We start from the raw sequence: 20,011 nt of genomic DNA on the forward strand, positions 1-20,011 counted from the left end.
AATGTGTTTTTATGACTAGAGCTCTATACACTGCTTGGACAGAAGGATGAGTCTGTGCCAGTTAGCTCAGCTGAGCACCAGAAATCACAGCCAAATGAACAAAAATAAATTCAGCAACCTTGAGGTTAGAGAGTATAGATTCAACCCTTTTGAGGGGGTGTTAATTAAAAGAAAAAAGGCCCTGAAGAGATTTCTGTACAATTAAGAGCACCCATTCTTGCAGAGGACCAAGGATCTGTCCCTGGCACCCACACAGTGGTTCACAACCATCCGTAAGTCCAGTTTCAGAGAACCTGATGCCTTCTTACTATCCTGGGCACCAGGCATGCATAGAGTGGACCATATATGCAGGAAAATCATTGTACATTAAAATAAAATGAATGAAAGTTGTTTTAAGGAAAATAATTTTCAATCAGATGAAGGTCACTTTTTAGAACAAGCAGACTTATCTTGAAATTTTTAATCAGGTCAACAGTGAAGTTTGAATGAAGACTTATTTGCTAAAAATTCTGTAATAAACAGTTGTATAATAAGGGATTCCGAAGATAACTTAGAGATTATGAAGTTCTGGTTTTTAATATTAGATGAAAACAACCATGAAGACTGGCCCCCTACTTCCTTTCCTAATTAGTTCCTAAAATACCTGTATACAAATTAAATAATAGATTCAGATATTCTAAAAGTTGTTCACTTCTGAGAGAGCTTCTAATATTTTAAATTAATTTAAATTAAACTAATTTAAACTATACTGTGTAGCCTGGATATTTTGGAATGCATCTGTGATTACTTCAAATTCTAAAATAGTTTGACATTTATTCAGGAAGTAAAAAAATTACTTTGAAAAGTAATTACTTTGAAAATTATAAGCTTGTGTATTTGTTTGAAGTAATAGTTGACATTCAGAGGGAAGAAGCTGACTGCTGAGAAGCAGATTTCAATTGCTATGCAATGCATGTTTCTGAAAACATACGTTTGCATACCTAAGTCATTAATACTCTGTGCTACATGTTCTAGCTTTTTTAACCTTTAGGCCTAACCCCATGAAGAAATTTCTGTTTGTCAAATAGTTCAAACAAATCACACCAACAATCCAAGAAGTGTAAGTAAAATAGAATATACACAAAGAATTGAGTTCATTGTACAGCTTTGAACTTTTTATAAAAGTAAGAAAAGTAATACCATATATAATAACATTAAAAATAAAATAATAAAAAAATCAAAGGGATGGTTATACCATGAAATATAATACAGGTATTATAATTATGACATATGAGCATATGTGCTACCTTTGGAAAATACTCATGGAATTTTCATGGTCTGTTTAATTTTTGAGGCAAGATCTTACTGTGTGGCCTGGGCTACCCTTAAACTTTTAATGGTTCTCCTGTCTCCAGCTTTCAAGTGCTGGAATTGAAGGTATGAGTTTCATGACATACTTTTAAATGCAGAAAGAAGAAATGAAATTCATGATCACCTGGCCTTAGTTTTGTGGACCAGCATTTCTTTCTTTTCTGGAAGATTTTTTCCTGCTAGGCTTTCAAGAGCTAGCTGGATGTATGAATTTCTTCCTTGGTGTGGGTACAAATATCAGCATCAGGTGAAGTGGTATATCTGAAAAGCTCTAGAAATGGTATCTTCTGGTTCCAATTTTCCTGGAACCTGCCTTTCAAATAAGAATGGAAGAATAAGAATGGCTTCTCTAGTAATAATAATGGAACTAAATCCATTGAAAAATGCAGGAGTAATGGGTCATCATAGGGAAAAAGAGAAAAAAGAAAAAGAAACAAAACAGCTAGAAGAGAAAAGAACATAAACCATCAATTAACTCCACAGATATAAAGGTTACTTGGGAGACCATATACTCAGGTCAGAGGAGGTATTTGACTTTAAAATTAGGACAAAGTGGCTAAGGTCTATGCTCTGCCCGAAGAAGGGATGCTTAGAATATGAAGGTGGAAGAGAGTTGAATATGGGCTCAGGACCCTCAGAATTGGTTCCTGAGGATATAACTTTAAAAGTTAGATATTAAATCTTATAGTGACACATATTTTGGGAAATTGTAAATCTATTAACTACTATCTATACAAGGAAAGATACTGCTGTGAATAAAACAGCATATTATTTACCAAACTAATTTGATGGAGTGAGTCCTTTCTTTTAACTTTCCACCTATCCTTAACTATCAATATCCTCCTAAATCCCACATTTAACTAGTAAAACTAAGGTTTATTGAACATAGTGCTAAGTTCTTTGTGTTTTTTCTTCCATTCAAGCCTATTATTACTCATGGATGATGGGAGATGTAATTCTGTAAATATGTTTCTCTTATCGGATAATGAATAATGCACTGTTGGCAAATAGGAAGGCAAGATAGGTGGGACTAGGAGACAAGGAGGATTATGGGAGGTGTAGTAGAGTCAACACATAGGGACTTGAGAGAAGAAGGTTCAGACCCTCTCTCAGGTAAGATAAGACCAAGTGGAAACACTTAGATTAATAGAAATGGTTTAATATTTAAGACAGAGCTAGCCAATAAGAAACACTAGTAACAGGCCAACAGTTTTATATCTAATATATCGTCTCTGTGTGTTATTTGGGGCTGATGTGGCAGTGGGACCAGGCTAGCAAGAAATATGGATTTCTCTATTTCAGTGCCTATCATAGTATCTGAGGCCCTCTAAATGGCAGTATCATAGAAGCCCAGAAATATGCCTCCATCAGCACTCTCAATGCTATGTAAATATTCATCCCTCTATGGCTAGTTACTTCTCTACCCTGCTCTCTCTCTCTGTCTCTGTCTCTCTCTGTCTCTCTATCTCTCTCCCTTTTCCCCCTCTCTCTGTGTGTTTAATAGGTTTAGGTACACGTGTGTGTGTGTGTGTGTGTGTGTGTGTGTGTGTGTGTGTGTGTGTAAGCTAGAGGTCAACCTAGTGTGTCATTCATGAATTGTTATCATTCATGTTTTTTGAGGTAGAGTTTTTTACTAGCTTGACAGAAGTTAAGCTGACCAGGGAGCCTGAAAGGATCCATCTGCCTCTGCCTTCCTACTGTTGGGATTACAAGTGACTACCCTATGGCCTGCTCTTAACATGAAGGATGAAACAACTGTCTGTGTCTGTCCTCAGGGATTAGATGCTGGCAGAAGCTGGTAGAGATAATCCTAAGATCACCCCTTGCTGCCTTTTCTTGTCTTTCCTCTAGAAACAGTAGCTGGACCCTGGATAACACTGAACTTCCATCAATGTTCTCCATTCATTCTCCTAATTCCTTTTAGCCACATCTTGATCACAGAAAAAAAGTTAGCATTGTATGACTAAATAGAGGTTTTTGCAGATATATCTTTAAAGGTAAACTTAACTATTCAGGTCTGAAGGCACAGGAGTTTTCTATATCTTTGAAATTACAGTGACACAAATGTTGAGGTTTGCAATAATTTCTTATGTTTTTTTTTCTTTACCTTTTACCAACCAGGGCCACAAAAACCATAGTGTGAGATTTGGGCTCCTGACTTTAGCTCTTGTTTTCCCTGAGTGTACTTTCCCTCTGTGTAAGTCCTATCACCTTTGATTTCTTAGAGTTCTAGGTTCTTGTCACACACAGCTGTTTCCTCATTTTTCTTCCAATCCAGGATCATCTCTAATTGGCCTCTGATTTGATTTCTTAGCTTTTGAGTTTGCACTGTATGAACTTGCATTGCAGATTCTTTTCTTGTCCACTCCCCAGTTCCTTGACACTTGTGGCTACAGATCACCTCTACTTCTTGATTCCGTCTTTATAAAAAGACTTCATCTTCCATTGATCTGTGCTAATACCCAGTTCCTCTCTCTGCTGACTCCCTCCATACCCCCTGCCCCACCAATTTTCCCAGCCCCAATCAGGGCTTTAGTCAGAAAGAAGGGGAGATTAAGTTTCAAATTGTAGAGGGGACAGGAAGATGGCTCTGTGAGGAAAGCACCTGCTGTACAATGATGGATAATTAAATTTCTATTCCCCACACCATCATCTAAGGTAGGTGCTATTGGAGGGGAGGGTATAGACAGGAGGATCTCAGGGGAATCACTGGTGAGCTGCTTGAAATGAAGTTGCAACCTCCAGATTCAATAAAAGACTCTTCTCTCAGTAAATAAATGACCAAAGTGGGAAAGTTATTGATGAAGACATCCCAGTGTCAACACCCAGCCTGCACATACACCTACATAGACCAGCATACTCATACACACACATGCACTGTACTACACAACAACAACACACACACACACACCACACACCACACACCACACACCACACACACACACACACACACACACACACACACACACACACACGAAGCAGCAGCAATTACATTTATAGTCCCTGTGCTTGGCAGTCTGCTGGACTCTATTTCCCAGTACAAGATGAACTAGAAGTTTAGCCAGCCAATGAAAGAGTACAGGAAGATGAGATAAGCCAAGATAAGTGAGTCTTTATTCAGTCAAAGTGCATACTATATAGATGTACGCTGGCCATCATATTTTAACTGGTAGAAGGCAATCTGCATCTATTCATTCAGCTCGCAGGCATCTCTGCTGTGATAACTCTCCCTCCAAGTACTGTGGATATGAATATGCATTAGGCAAGGACCCTGTCTTCAAGAAGCTTGAGTCTCACAAGAGACATTCAAAACTTGTGCCAAATTGCAAGTGTGTGGTCTATATAAATATTATAGCTTTTGATTATATTTAGAATCCCTAAGTGTGGGACATGTGGCACAAAATAAATATAACAAGCAGAGTTGCAAATGTGAAGCTTATTATATGATTAAAACCCAATTTGATCATGTAAAACAGGATGATGCCATAACTTTCTGGACATGTTCTAAATGACAGACGTTACGAACTGGAAAGTTTCAGGACACTGGGCATGCAGTGTGTTAGGGTCACCTACCTGAATGAGTCTGAATGGGTTTTCTTTTTTTTTTAGGAATCATGCTCACCCAAGTCAATGATGTAGGCAACCTCGTTTAATATGCTATAAATATGAAAATAAAATCATCTTGTAATTTACTTTCACTTGTTTCTTTAACTTCAGGAGACAGAACGATTTTAGAGACATCTGAATGCCACTTTCATTGACCATGCATCGTAATGCATCCCAGGAGTCAAGGAGCTGAAATTTTGGGAGGGAAATGCTCCCCCCCCACCCTTGCCAGCTTTCAGACAAGTCGAAAACAAGCAAGATGAGAGGCTGAAGAGAGTGGACAGTGTGGGTGGAACTGTCTAAAGAGCAAATGAGAAATTGGGGAGATGTAATATACTGTAGCAGAAGGGGGAATGAATGTGAGATATAACTCAAAGTGGAAGAAAAGACCCAAGGAGGGAAAGCTCGTTCATGTCAAATAGATCTTCTTTAGAGACACAGCCATCACGTTGAAATAAGTGAACCAATGCAAGACAGCCCCTTTGGTTTGAAGGACGCTTGACAGGTACAAGAAACACAGGAAATATGGGAGCATAGTGGACCCGGAGTGATGCACGCAGAGAAACGGCAGTCAGGAAAGCTAGCTGGGAGAATATGCTTCTATTTGTCCCTTTGGCCTGGTTTTCCAGTTTCCACAAAATGGCTCCCTTTTGTTTCAGATGGGAGCTGCTGTTTCACTCAGCGTGGTTATCTCACCAAAGGCTGGATGGAGCAGAGAATGACACATATGATGGCTCCAAATTTGTAACCACTCACTTCTGGTGAGTTCTAAGACCATGGATAACTTACTTAAGGTTCCTAAATCATGATTATTATATCTCTCAATAACAGGCCTGTGAAAAGCTTTGTGTGTGAAGTGCAGAGGACACAATTAACCACTATGCATTGCTACACAGAGTAGACTTCACAGATATTCAACTACAGGTTTGGGGATTTTCCATGGAAGGAGCCAGGATATTGCCCTGAAGAAAATTATAACATTGTGTTGCTACATCTGCACCTTCTAAGGCATGTTCATGCTTGGAATTCCCCCGTGAAACCCATCATGTTAACAAAGGCTTTGCATTTAGACTCTAACACAACTTTATTTGTTTAATGTTTTTCTTAGCCTACTTAGCACACCTTTGCTATTTGAATATTGATATCCTGATCCACTCTTCCTTTATATTTCACTTTGTAAAAATTCAGCCCCGGGAGTTTCCACAGCAAGCAAGGAAAGAGCAGCAAATCAGTTCGATGTCTCTTCTGGGACCACGTAGTTCTTTGGAATCTGATGAATGGCATGGGCCCCTGCCCATAAAATTGAGCAAATGCATACACAATTATGCAATCTCAGAGATCCCCTTGGAGCTCTAGGAAAGCTTTCCAAACCAAAGACTGATATTTAACACATGAATGTATGCTTCAGAGTGTTCTCTATCTCTCTAACATAATACAGAAACTTACTCCAACCCAATTGCCCATTTCTAAGAAAAATGTTTTGTTTGGAGCTTCAGTTTTAGGTCATATTTTGTGAGTAAGTGTGGGAAACATCACAGCTTTCCAAAAGGTATGTGGTCATGAATTGATGTGAAGAACAATTAATGTTTTTCTCTTCCATGGAGCCTGTCAGTGTGGGTATGCTTAAAAATTTTCATGTGGGTTTCATCCTTTCTCCTGTACTTGGAAAAGCACCCACCCAAACTTTCCACAAACTTTGCAAGGTCTATTGTCCTAGAAAAATGTTTAGGTGTTAAGTAAAGAGAAACATCCTCAGGATGATAATCAAGTTCTCAGAACCCTAGATCCGAGATCCTTCAATATGAGCAGCCATTTTAATGGGGTGCAAACCTCTGAAGTGTTGGTATAAAATTTGAATTATCCCATTCCTTTGTAATTGTCAAAGTAGCTCAGAGAAACACAGAAAAAAATGTTAGTAAGATTTTAGGGAAAGATTTACATTTGCTTTTCTCTTCCTTTCCTTTCTTTTCCCTTCATTGCTTCTTTCCTTCCTTCCTTCCTTCCTTCCTTTCTTTCCACATTCTTGTGTCTGTATGTGATGCATATGTATACAAGATGCTTATGCATGTGTATTGTGTGTGTGATTGATGTGCTTGTGTGGTATGTAGATGCGGATATGGTGTAGATGTGATGTGCTGTGTGGATGTGATATATATGTATGTTGTGTGTGTATGATATGTACATATGTGAGGAGATATGTGGTATATTTTATATTTTATGTTATTCACAAAGTTATTTAAACCTTATCTTAAAAATTACCATTAACTATTCATATGAAGTACTGCCAATGGTCATTATATATATATATATATATATATATATATATATATGATTTAAAATTTTCTATGCCCTATTTTTGAAAAATAAACAATGGGTTTCAGCTAGGCATGGTGGCAGTGCCTTTAATTCCAGCACCTGGAAGGAAGAGGTAGGTAGATGTCTGAGTTTGAGACTAGTCTGGTCTGACAGCCAGGGCTACACAAAGAAAATCTGTCTCAGAAAAAAAGACTGAAAGAAGGGAAGAAAGAAAATTGACATATTTAAACAAATGATTTTTTTGCCTCTAAATATGCAAAGACCAAAGTTGGATAACACTTTTCTTATCAGGAAATGAATACATTCATGTTTGATAATTGTTATAATTTAGAATCTATGCTGTTTAGACATTGAATACTAATAATGTTATTAATACCTCAAACTGAAAGTATGTATTTTAATGTTTATGATTTTAGAAAATAAAATATATTAAATATTTTCTGTAAGCATTCATAGTGTACATGTTATAATTATATAAAGCAGGAAGACTAATTGAGATTCTCATGTAATTAATTTAATTAGGCTAGCAATCTGTGAAGCAATTGAAATATGATTCCAAAAAATGTGAAAAAATATTAAATGAATGTATTTAAGTACATATGTCTATTGGGCTTTGCTAGCAAGTTTTAAGGTATTATGGAATTTTAGATCCTGTTGGATTTATTTTAAAGTATGATATAACCATTTATATAAAAAATTGCCAGAATGATACCCTTTAAAAATGTTCAAAATCATGATAAAGTTTAAGATGCCAATATTTGTATTATGTGAGACAATGCTTCTTCACATTATTTTCACAGTATTATATATAAGACATTCTGCAGATCAAGACTCTCTATGTGTACAGCCTGAAATCAACACATGCTGGCAGCGGGGCTTGAGAAAGATCTTCATAACTGCTTAGAAATATGTGTATCGATGCTATCTGACTTTACTGCATGTGTTCTCCCACTGCATGTCCAAGTTCTTCCCTTCCAAGTATCATGATATTCAGATGTAGAATGAATTTGTAGGCAATGTTCTGAAGAATCATTTTATTAGTGTAGTTAGTCAATAATAGTAATAGGCTTAGGGAAATACTATTTATATTCAGTAACTTTGGGACCTAGATTGAAAGTTTGTCCTTTTAGAATTGAGAAACTTAGATCAATAAAATTAAACAAAAATAGGCTGGAAATATGGGTCAGTGGTACCCTTGTAGTACAAGTGCGTGCGTGCATGTATGTGTGTGTGTGTGTGTGTGTGTGTGTGTGTGTGTGTGTGTGTGTGTCTCTGTGTGTTTTCAGATATCCCAGTGCTCACATAAGAGTCAGGTATAGCCACAAGTAGTGCTCTTAATCCTAATACTGGATTTTGTTGGTATAGATAACAGGATAGTTAATTGTGTCTTGCTAACCAGCCAGCTCCATGTGTAGTTATAGATTCAGTCAAGGAAACAAAGCAGAGAGCATGATGATGTATCTGAAGCTTTCCTCTGGCATTCTCAAATGTGTGAAAGTTTGCACACACATATTCACACAAGTGTATCACACACACACACACACACACACACACACACACACACACACACAGGCATGAGGTCATGTGCACTCCAAGCAATCATAATAGTTTATTTTGCACCACTGGAACCAACATATGGGTAGTTTTTCAATGTGCTTAACCCATTCTTTGAAGTACTTTGGCAAAGCATTTTCCATCTTAATGGTCATGCTAGAAGCTGCAGAAGATGCATGGGTGAGACATCTCCATTCTGCATAGAGAGCCTTCAGGGAATAGATGGTACTAGGAAAGCAGAGGTGAGGATGACATCACAAGAAGACAAGTTACTTCTAAACCATGTCCTCTTCAAAAAGGCATGGGAAGACACAGTGTGAGAGTCTCCATAGATGTGTGGGCAATGAGTTTCCAGAAGTGAAATCTGGTCAAGGAAGAATAATTAGAAACTTAAAGTCCAGAGGAATGAAGTATCACCAAAGTAAAATTATCAGTAAGTATTTACAATACTCTACTTATTTCAGTAAAGGGTTTATGTTTCTTTCTGTGTTTGGCTCATTTTTGTGGTTCCATTTGGTTCTTCTTCACAAATTGTAGGTTGCAAACCATTAGTGGGTTGTGAAATCAATTTGGTGTAGCCTAACAGCCATTCAAAGAAGTCTAAGAGTAGAACAGAATAAAAAATTACTAATGTGTGCTACTAAATTAGGGACTAGAACAAAATAGAAAATTATTAATGTAGACCACAAAAAGTTGGACCTATTTTATGGAAGTTTTATTCGGGTTTATTCAGGTGGAATATCCTTACAGGTCCTTGTATTTGAATAGTCCATCCCTACTTTGGCACTGTTTCAGGAAGTTATGGCTACTTTTAGACTTGGGACTTAGCAGAAAGTCACACGAAATATAGGGATAGTACTTATAGTTTAGATCCTAGCTTTGGTTCATGTCTGAGGTCTATACTTCTCAGTGAACCAGCAAGGAACAAGCAAGCAGCTTCCCACTTGGTCGCCATGCCTTTCTTGCTAGGATGGACTTGGTCAAACATATCCATCCTCATTTATGTATTTCATGTTATTTAGTCATGGTATGAAGTGAAATAACTCTGGTGTGTGTGTGTGTGTGTGTGTGTGTGTGTGTGTGTGTGTAAAAGGTTTATTTTAACCTAATGAGCAAAATGCTTTGAAATAGGTCAGGGATTAACAAGATAATCAGAAACCTAATGAAACAGGGTTTGGGTAGACGTTTGCAGGCTATATTCTCCTTTGAGTCTCTAAAGATATGATGCCCAGCCAACCAAACTAAAGAAAATAGGAAGTTCAGAGAATGAAGGAGATGTTTATGATAGGGCTTTGAAACAAGTCACAAGCAAAGACATTCAGTAAATGGCTGCCCCTGAGGAGAGATACTTCATCTGAGTGTTTGCATATGAACTAAAAGAACAATAAGAAAATGTGCTAAGCAGGACTGTGTCTATGATGGAGGTACTAGAATTTCCCTAATAGTAATTATGATGTCTAATCCCAATTGTCAGCTTGTCTACATCTAGAATCAACTAAGAACCAAGCTGCTGGGCTCTCTGCAAGGCATATTCTTAAACAGGGAATTCAGAGTAGAAACACCCCCCAATCTGCCAGTACATTTTGTTGGCAGCCAACATAAAATGACCTGAAGGAAGAAAGCTTTGCTTTTTGTCTGATTTATCTCATTCTCACTAAAAAGTTTGTCTACCCTACTGCTGTGGTTGATGTTAAATATTTAGGATTTTAACACAGAACAAAAAAATTGATGGATCTCTGGGAATCCAACTGAACTCCAGCACCATATTAGGACTGTAGACGTATCCAGCCTCATGAACTGAACAACTACTGGATACTTAACTTTTCCATTATGAGACAGCCTTTGTTGAACTATCCAGGCCACAGTGTGTAAGCCACTCATATATACGTATATATATACGTATATATAATTTTAGGGACTCAGTGATCCCTAAAAGAAACTAATGATACCTCTAGATTTTTAAAGCATCGTATCCAGTTGAACTTTTAAACGTGTGGGTAGATCAAGAAGAAGGACATTTGCTGTTCATAATTTCAGCATCACAGTGTGTTTGGGGCTTTTATCTTTCAGCAGATAATCAACTGGTAAGCATGGCATGAAGCCATCAAGTTCTGCTAAGAACCTGACTTTAAAAATGTCACTGTCAGCAGGGCATACTTTCCTCTTCACAGATAATCTAACTCAGCAAACTCACCTAGGGGAGCTCTCTCCAGATCAGTGGAAGACAAGTTACAGCAAGACTCCTGGAATTCACCAATGTTTTCTTAATAGTATAAAAGCAGGAAGCAGACAGGTACATCTCCACTTCCCCTGAATCACTGCCCATCTGTGCCCTAGGAATGGACGCAACAATGACTGGACATTAAGGATGGTAACGCAGATCTGTTTACAAAGTTTTGATTCAATGTCAAAGTGCCAAGTCTTTTAGAGTTTGAGTGACCCTTGTCAAAATAATATTTAAAGTGATTTGAATTTGAGGTATTGAAAGTTTAGTAGCTAGTCATTGTAAGCTGCAGTACAAAGGAGCTAAACAAAATAGAAAGTGCTTTATTTTCAAGAATTTTTAGCTTTCTTTTTCCTCCTTGCCTTTAATCACTTATCCATGTAATCAATTGGGAAACAGACTCTGGGTTTTCTTGTCTTGACTGAACTGTTTGATGGAGGCAGAAAGCATTCTGCATTTTCTTTCCAAAAGTTGAAAGTGGCACCTTTTGTGACATGATGTGTCCCTCTGGTGAGGTATGGACACATAGCTTGTAAAGAAATGGATGACACTAATTACTGAAGAGAGACACAAAAGGCTGAGGAAACAACCAAAAAACCCCTGGGTACTGTAAACAGGAGTGTGTGTCCTGAAGGACACATCCATGAGAGTAGCTGTGCAATTTCTGTCCTTACCAACATGACTAAGTTGTGACACCTTGGGGAGTTGATGAGGTTGCTCATGCAGGAATAGAGATACCCTTAGCAGGGGCAGTAGAGTCAAGTTAAGCCAGTGTCTAATGGAGAGACATCTGTATTGGTTTGAATATGAAGTGTGCCCTCAAGCCCATGTGTTAAGACTTGGTCCTCACATGACAAGTTAATTTTGGAAGGTTCTGGGAGCACTAGAAGGTAGTGTGTAGTGCAAAATTGGTCAGTGGAAGTATGCCTTGTTTGATTATGCTTGATCGCCTGCCCTTTTCTCTCTGTTTCCTGTCTATGGTACCCAAAAGGAATGTAGCAGCCTCGATATTCATCAATATGAGCTCAAAATTCATCTGATCTGTCTATGGATTGAAATCTTTCAAACTGTGAGCAATTAGGTTGTTTTGTAATAGTAACTAGAAAAGTAACCAGTAAAACTTCACTGCCATGGTGTTATTCTAGAAATGCAATCTTACTCTAGTCTTGTGGGAAAGATAAGAGTATAGTACTTAAGTATCCCACAATCAAGGTGGTTAATAATATAATGGAATAAATTTTACCTCTACTAAGTAACTAGATGTATTATACCTGGTTCATCTTGATTTGGGGACTAAAATGGGTATTCATTGCATTAATGTGATGTTATGTTCTGATTGGAATTTTCTTGCTTCTTACTTGTTTTTGCATATTGATGCATATATTCAGAATCAATTAAAGATTTTCCCTTCTACACAGCCCTTTGTCTACATTGGCCAGAATGCATACACATAAGGACACATGAAAGAAAAACAAAGTAAATAAAATGTGTGTGCTGTAAATCACGGCATGAGTAGTCTACCTTCCTTACTATTTATTTAGGCTCCACTGGCAACTATTTTCTGTCAAGTCAGGATTCCTCAAGAAATTTGTGCATACAGTGGTAGATCTGTGAAGTATGGAGGACCCTCAACTGTGATGGGAGATGTCATTCTGTATATGTTTCTCATACTGGTTAATAATAAAGCACTGTTGGCCAATAGGAAAGGAAGATAGGAGGGACTAGGAGACAAGGAGGAAATAGGAAGTAGTAAGGGGAGCCAAGATGGAGAGTCTGAAGTAAGCAGTATGCCGCCGGCTCCCCGGTAAGAGAAATACATAGATCAGCAGAAATGGGTTAATAATTAAGATAGAGCTAGCCGATAAGAAACTAGTAACTGGCCAACAGGATAATATCAAATACAGAGTCTCTGTGTGTTATTTGGGGCTGGCGCGGCGGCGGGACAAGACCGGGAGGCGGCAGGCGGAAAAACCCGTACACCTTACACAACTGGGCAGGAGTTGCCTGCACACTGCTCCCAGGTGCTCTGTGGGGGTAGCCTTTCCCTTCTTTGACGCCATGGTGGTCAATGTGTTCCCTGCCAACTTGAGAAAATCACATAGAAGACAGACCTTGGATGTGTCTGTAGAAAATTATTTTGATTATATTAATTGTGGGAAGACCCATTGATCTGGGATGTCCTTTTGTATGCTGTGAATATGTGTTGCTTTTATTGATTGATGAATAAAGCTCTTTTGACCAATGGTCAGGCAGAATAGAGCCAAGTGAGAAATCCAAACAAAGATGCTTGGAGAGAAAGAAGGTGGAGTCATGGAGAAGCCAGGTAGTTGCCAAAAGACTTAGATGCTAGAACATTACCTGTAAGCTGTGGCCATATGGTGATACACAGATTACTAAAAATGGCTTAATTTAAGTTGTGAGAGCTAGTCAGTAATATGCCTGAGCCTTTGGACAAAGAATTATAATTAATATTAAGCCTTAAAGTGGTTATGTGGGAACTGGAGGGTGGAATGAGAAACCTCCAACTACAACCCATCTCCCAGGGACACACACTTCCAGGGCAAGGAATCCTAGACTGTGTCAAAGGAGAAAGCGAGGTTAGCACTGGCAAGTGTTCATCACTCTGTTCCTGATGGAAGTGTGGGGTCATCAGGTACTTCAAGTTCACACTGCTTTGGTGTTCTCACTAGGAGGGACTGTACCCTTGACCCATGAACCAAACTATTTCATTTGTCCCTTATGTTGCTTTCATGAGGCATTTTTATGACAATGATAAGAAAAGAAACTAAAACATGGGACATTCCCATCCTGGTTATTTTATCCAAAAGAAGCAATCTAGTGTGAAACAGAAGACATCCTAGGTTAAATTGCCATCATTTGGAGTTTGAACATCACTCTCCAAGTGCATTTTCAGCACTGTCTTTGCCTGATTATATAGTTTCCATAGCTACTATAAAAAAAAAAAAAAAAGATCATAAACTTGGTGGCTTATCACAGTACACATACACTCTGAATATGTATCTAGATGCCAATCATTTGAACTAGAGATATCTAAACAGCATGTCCTCCATGTCTGTGGGGAGTTGATATTCTTCCTGCTTGTTGGATGTTTCTTTGCTTAGATTTTTGTGTCAAGATTAATTCAAATGTTATCTTCACATGGCCTTCTTTCTGTGTTCTACGTTCCTATAGAGATACTTATATTTAAGATCACAAAAATATTCCAGGGTAGTCTCATTCCAAGATTTTTAATTTAATGAACTCTTCAAAGATCCACTTATAAATAAGGCAATAATGTAGATAGCAAGAGTTTCACATGTATGCTTTCTATAAAGGAAGATGTTCACCCAATGACATGATCATCTGCAGATCTGTTCTCAGTCACCAGGTCCTTCCTAGTCTCAGGCAACAGAAGTGTGCCAAGGGGTAGATTATTTTACCTAAGCCAATTCCCCAGTTGTCTAGTTTGGAGACATCTTCTCCAACTGTAACTTGGATCATACCAAGCCAAGAAGAAATAGTTCATCTTAGATTATAAGCTATGAGATATGCTTAATATTAAGAAATTCATACATACAAAATCTATTATTATTTGTAAGTTATGTAAATAGTATGCATACACATACACAAGAAACTCAGAATCTAATGAACTGTAATTATACTAATTGTACAACATTATTGATAAACTTTTGCAAAGAGCCTTTTATATTTGTCTCCACCAGTAGTATCCTAAAATAGGTTACAAAGATAAAATATTACATTGCCCAAATGCTAAAAATTGTCCCTATGAAGAGACAGCCAAGCTCATAGGCTTGTCTCCTTCATCATGGACAAAGAAGCTGCTGCATGTCAGCATGCTTCTAAAAAGCCTTGAGTGTATGTGATTTCAAAATGTCTCAGTCAGAGAAATATAGAACCAGCACAGTTGCATCACATGCTGTGTCCACACTGACCTTCATCTGACTCCACTAATTGGTGCTTCACTGAGAATTGACACACACACACACTATATATATATATATATATATATATATATATATATATATATATATATATATATATTATATGTATATATCAGTATAGTGGAAAAGCTGATTCCTACTTCATCAATTTGAAATCCCACCCTCTAGCAAATTGTAACAATCCACTGCAATTCATTCTCATTATAGGAAGACATGATGCTCTCTCCTATGCCACTAATCTGATGACCTATCAGCTTGAAATAGCATCACATAGTTGTATGGATTTCTCATCTGATAGCTTTGTAAATAATCTTTGCATTGGATTGTGGAAATGCTTTTTGCTTTCTTCACCTATAAAACCTTGGACCTTTTCTGTTGTTCTTGATATTTTTATTCTTGTAAGAAGCTGATTAGACTTCATAAAACTCTCTTAGTATTATTATGTGTTTGTTTTTTGTATCATACATTTCTGCCATGGAAAAGTTATTCCAATTTTATTATCCAGGAAAGTAAAATCTAGATTAGGCATGAAAGTCCAAAGCCTGACTCTCCTCATACACTTTACCTTGTAAGTAAATGACCCTACAGAAAAGGAATCACAAGACATGTCTGGAATTTCACATGTTAAAGACATTTGGACTTTTGGGTTGGCATGGACACAAAGTATCTTTAATGCTTTCCTTGGCATTTTATAATCAATATGATTTGTGAATGACCCTAGAAAACTATTTTGTTATCTTTTTATTACTATTATGGCTTGAGCTGTCCCCATACAACTGAATAATTTTAAATGCTTGTATAGATGTATAATGTTATTCTTTGCATATATCCCTTTGCATGTATTCATCCCTTCCTATTACACAGCTTTCTTGTTTTAATAGCTACAGTCTCATACTACAGTCTTCTGTATATTGGGGAAAGTTGACCCCATGACTTATCTTCAAAAATTGGATGGTGTTCTGATTTTTATTTCACAAATTTTAAAATATCTTTTACATTTATTTGAAAATATGGCCTTTCTGCCAATACCATGGCAAATTACCGAATATCTAATGTCTGCATTTTTCCATTACAGAATATTTCAAATAGTGAACGTGATAGTCATTTATTAACCTCAGTTTGCCTATTACAATTAACTTTTATTCTTCTGAATACAAGTTCCACACAATGTCCATGTTTGTTTCTTTGTGTTTTAGTTTTGATGATATTTTTCCAGAAGATATTTGGTATTGACAAAAGTATTTCCACTAATGTGCTAATGGGAATATATCCAGAATTTAATCAACAACTGTAGCCATTGTGGTAGGATTCAGATCATTCTACATCATCAAGAAGTAGTCCTTCAGAGTGTTAGATGTTATCAAATGGATTGCAGAATTCTTTGTGAGGATCATAGATTTTTTTCTCTTACCTATAGTGTAATAAATTATTTTAATAGCTTTCTTAATGTTGAAACATCCCTCAATTCAACTCAATCTTGTTAATATTTAATTTAGAAGATTTGCAACAGTATCAATGGTGAGATTAAAAAGTATGCATTTTTTAGCCAGCAAATTGGGCTAATGTAGTAGAAATGAATTTGCAGGCATTTCTTCCATCTTTCTCACCAGATACTTAATATAATTATTTATTATTTGAATGCATTTATTGTATCAGTATTATTATAAATTATAAATATATTACTTAAATTTACTTATTATATAAATTTGCTGTAATTTAACATAGGAGTTCTTTGCTCCCAGAATAGCAAAACTTGCTAAAATTGGCCTCAAATCAATCTGTGCTTAGCACCACATTCTGGATAGGTTTAGACATTTTCTTCTGAAATCATTTTTGATAATTTTTGTTTTCCTTGATAATACACACTTTCTGGAACTATCTATGGAATTCTTTCATGATTTTTCTGTATATTCTATATGCTGTAGCTACCTTCCTCTCCTTTCTCCTAAAGCTGTGCATTATAGAGTTTATTCATGATTAATTTCTGTAAGAGTTTAGAAACCTGAAGAGATGTATCTGTTAGAGGTTCCAAGATCAGCTTTTCAATTTATCATATGGAACATTTAAATCTGTTCTCTTTTGACTTTTCTTAATTATTATTCTTTGGGTAGTTTTACAATTTCTAATATAGTTTGACTTTTTGCTTTCTAAAATTTCTCAAAAAAATTTAATGAAAAGAGTGGGTTTAATGTTTTTGAAATAGGAAATAGTAATCGATAGAATTCATTGCCCACTCACTATATATATATATATATATATACATATATATATATACTCGTATATATATATGTATATATATATATATGAATATTGTAATCACATTGTGAGTATTATCTTATGCCATACTTGTAAGTATTATTTTCTCCACTTTATGCATAAGGTAATTGAGAATGAGGAAAGTCAACCTGTCCAAAATGACATAGGCAACAAGAGGTATGAAAGGACTTCAAACCACCAGATTTAAAGGCCATAGTTTTAACAGTAAGTTAAATTTGTTTGTAAACTCTGTCTTTCTTCATTTAGAAAATTTCCAACATGAAATACTTTAAAAAATTCAGTTAATAGCAGGTGAGATAACTCGGGGGGTAGATACATTCTTCCCAAAGATAATGTCCTGAGTAGGATCCCGTGAATCCACATAGTGGAAGAAGAGAATTGACCCCTGCTAGTTGTCCTCTGACTTTCATACACACACTGTGGCATGTGTATGTGTGCATGTGCACACACACGCACACACACACACACACATGCACGCACACACACATACACACACACACAAAAAAAAAATACATGCACACAGAGAGAAAGCCAGAGAGACAGAGAAAGAACAAATAAATGTAAAACCATTCCATGGAGTTTGAAAACAGGCCTGCTCCACAATTAATTTGATGAGTCATGAGAATAGCAGGTACTGTATTGCCATTTCATCTTACAAATAAAGAATGCCCCAGAAGGAAAATCTTGTTTTGCATGTGGTATTGCGCAAGATGGAGTAGTCTTTGCAAAGGCTTTAGACTTTATTAGTGTTTGCATTTTGTGGTTAACCTCGAAGATAAACACTGTGGTCACAAAAGGCAAGTACTTGACTTGTCTGGACATCTATGATATAGAGTAGGACTTATTTGATTAGTTTATAGCAAGTTTGTTAAATGAGTTACAACTATGTGTCCCCTTGGTATGAAAAGTGCACATTTATTTGCACTAATGTTCCTCTACCACTGTAAGTGGGATCTAATAGAGGTAATGGCTTGGACTTAAATTAATGAAGCATACATGATGAGACTGGAATTTATACATTCAGTTCTTCAACTATTTGTCAATATCTGCTGGGGATATTTGCGCATATACTCGCCTTTTTATCTGTAGTGGTATCAAGAATATACTAAGCATTTAAATATTTAATAAGTACAGAGTTGCTTAATTTATCTATTATCATTAACAAATAAGTAACATTCTAGTTTGGGGTTCCTGACTTCTAAATAGCAATTGTTTTAAAGAATCCTTAAGTTTCTATGTTCACCCAACACAGACAACACGATATTTGATCTATTATATGATCTATGACAATTGTTGTTTTTCAGTATATGAAGATTTATTGATAACCACAGAAGTCTTTCCGGGTGTTTGCTTTCTTGCAATTAGCTTATTTCTTAAGGGTGCAATGAGATCTTTTTGTGAACTTTATTTAATTTTATTAAATTGTTGATTTTTAGTGTGTGTATGTGGAGTGTGTGTGAATTGTGTGTGTGTGTGTGTGTGTGTATGAGTGTGTGAGTGTGTGTGTGTGCATGTACACGTACCACAACATAGTACATGCATGGAGATCAGAGGACAATTTTGAGGAGTCAAGTCAGATATCTCCCTACTTTTTAAGACTGAATCAGATTGAATTAGGCTTGTCAGGCTTGTTGGCAAGCCAGCTCACTATCTCTGAATGTGATCTTGGGGGAAAGCTGTATGAATGTGAAAGATCATGATCATAGAGAGATACCCCATAGTAAAAACAAAAACAAAATCAACATTATGTAGAGAATGTAGTGATCCTCAGTACTCCATAACTTGTACTACAAACTTCAGAAAGTATGCTTTCTTTTTTTTGTTCTCTCAGTGACCCTGACATTTTCATAACTCAGTTTACATCCCATAGTCTATTCAAAGAAATGTAGAATAAGAGACTGTAGATATGAAGACACTTAGGCTGCCTAAGTAATTTCCAGTACAGACACTGAGGTCAAAGAGCAAAGGTGGTTCGCCTGAAGGAACATAGCAGATTGGTGCCAAACCTGAATTAGAACCTAAGCTGATTTGTCTCTACTACATTGTTTCTTGGAACAGCTTGAGTTAGCAATATTCAGTTTACATAGTGCATACAGTCATAGAGATTAGGCATCTGTACAATCAATGTTCTCTTGTAATGTTAGATATTTGTACTATCACACATACCAATGTGTGTCTCAGAGAAAAATTTCCAGTGAGTCTGGAATAATAAATACATTGTCATATCCTTTATTCTATTTTTTTGCTACTCCAGGGATCCTAATAATATTCTTGCAACAATTACATGTGCACCTAAAGAATGTCAGGTGAGTGGTTAAGTTTCATAGCATTTTTAGTTTCATAGCATTTAGATCTGGTCTTTATAAAGCTTTGTCTCTTAGTATCAATGAGCATATTCCCCAAGCACCAAATGGAAGGTGGGGTGTTTGGAATCTGTGATGTCTGTGGACTTTGCGTCTGTTCTTCTCTATAATCCAAATCCCTACTGTTATTATCATATCCTTTTGTCATGAGTGTCCAGCATAATTGGTGATCTGTGATTTGAAAACATCCATGCTTTGGTAGAAATATCAGTTGGAAAAAGGACTACACTTGCAGATCTTCCATATCTGTGAACTAAAGAGTGGGATTCATCAATAAAGTTTGAAATGGTTGAAGCAAATATGTTATTCTTTGTTGATGAATGTGGGAGCAGGTATGCTACATCATGTTAGTCAGGCTT

Source organism: Phodopus roborovskii, unplaced genomic scaffold, assembly GCF_943737965.1.
Source record: "Phodopus roborovskii unplaced genomic scaffold, PHOROB, whole genome shotgun sequence".
Taxonomy (NCBI): Eukaryota; Metazoa; Chordata; class Mammalia; order Rodentia; family Cricetidae; genus Phodopus; species Phodopus roborovskii.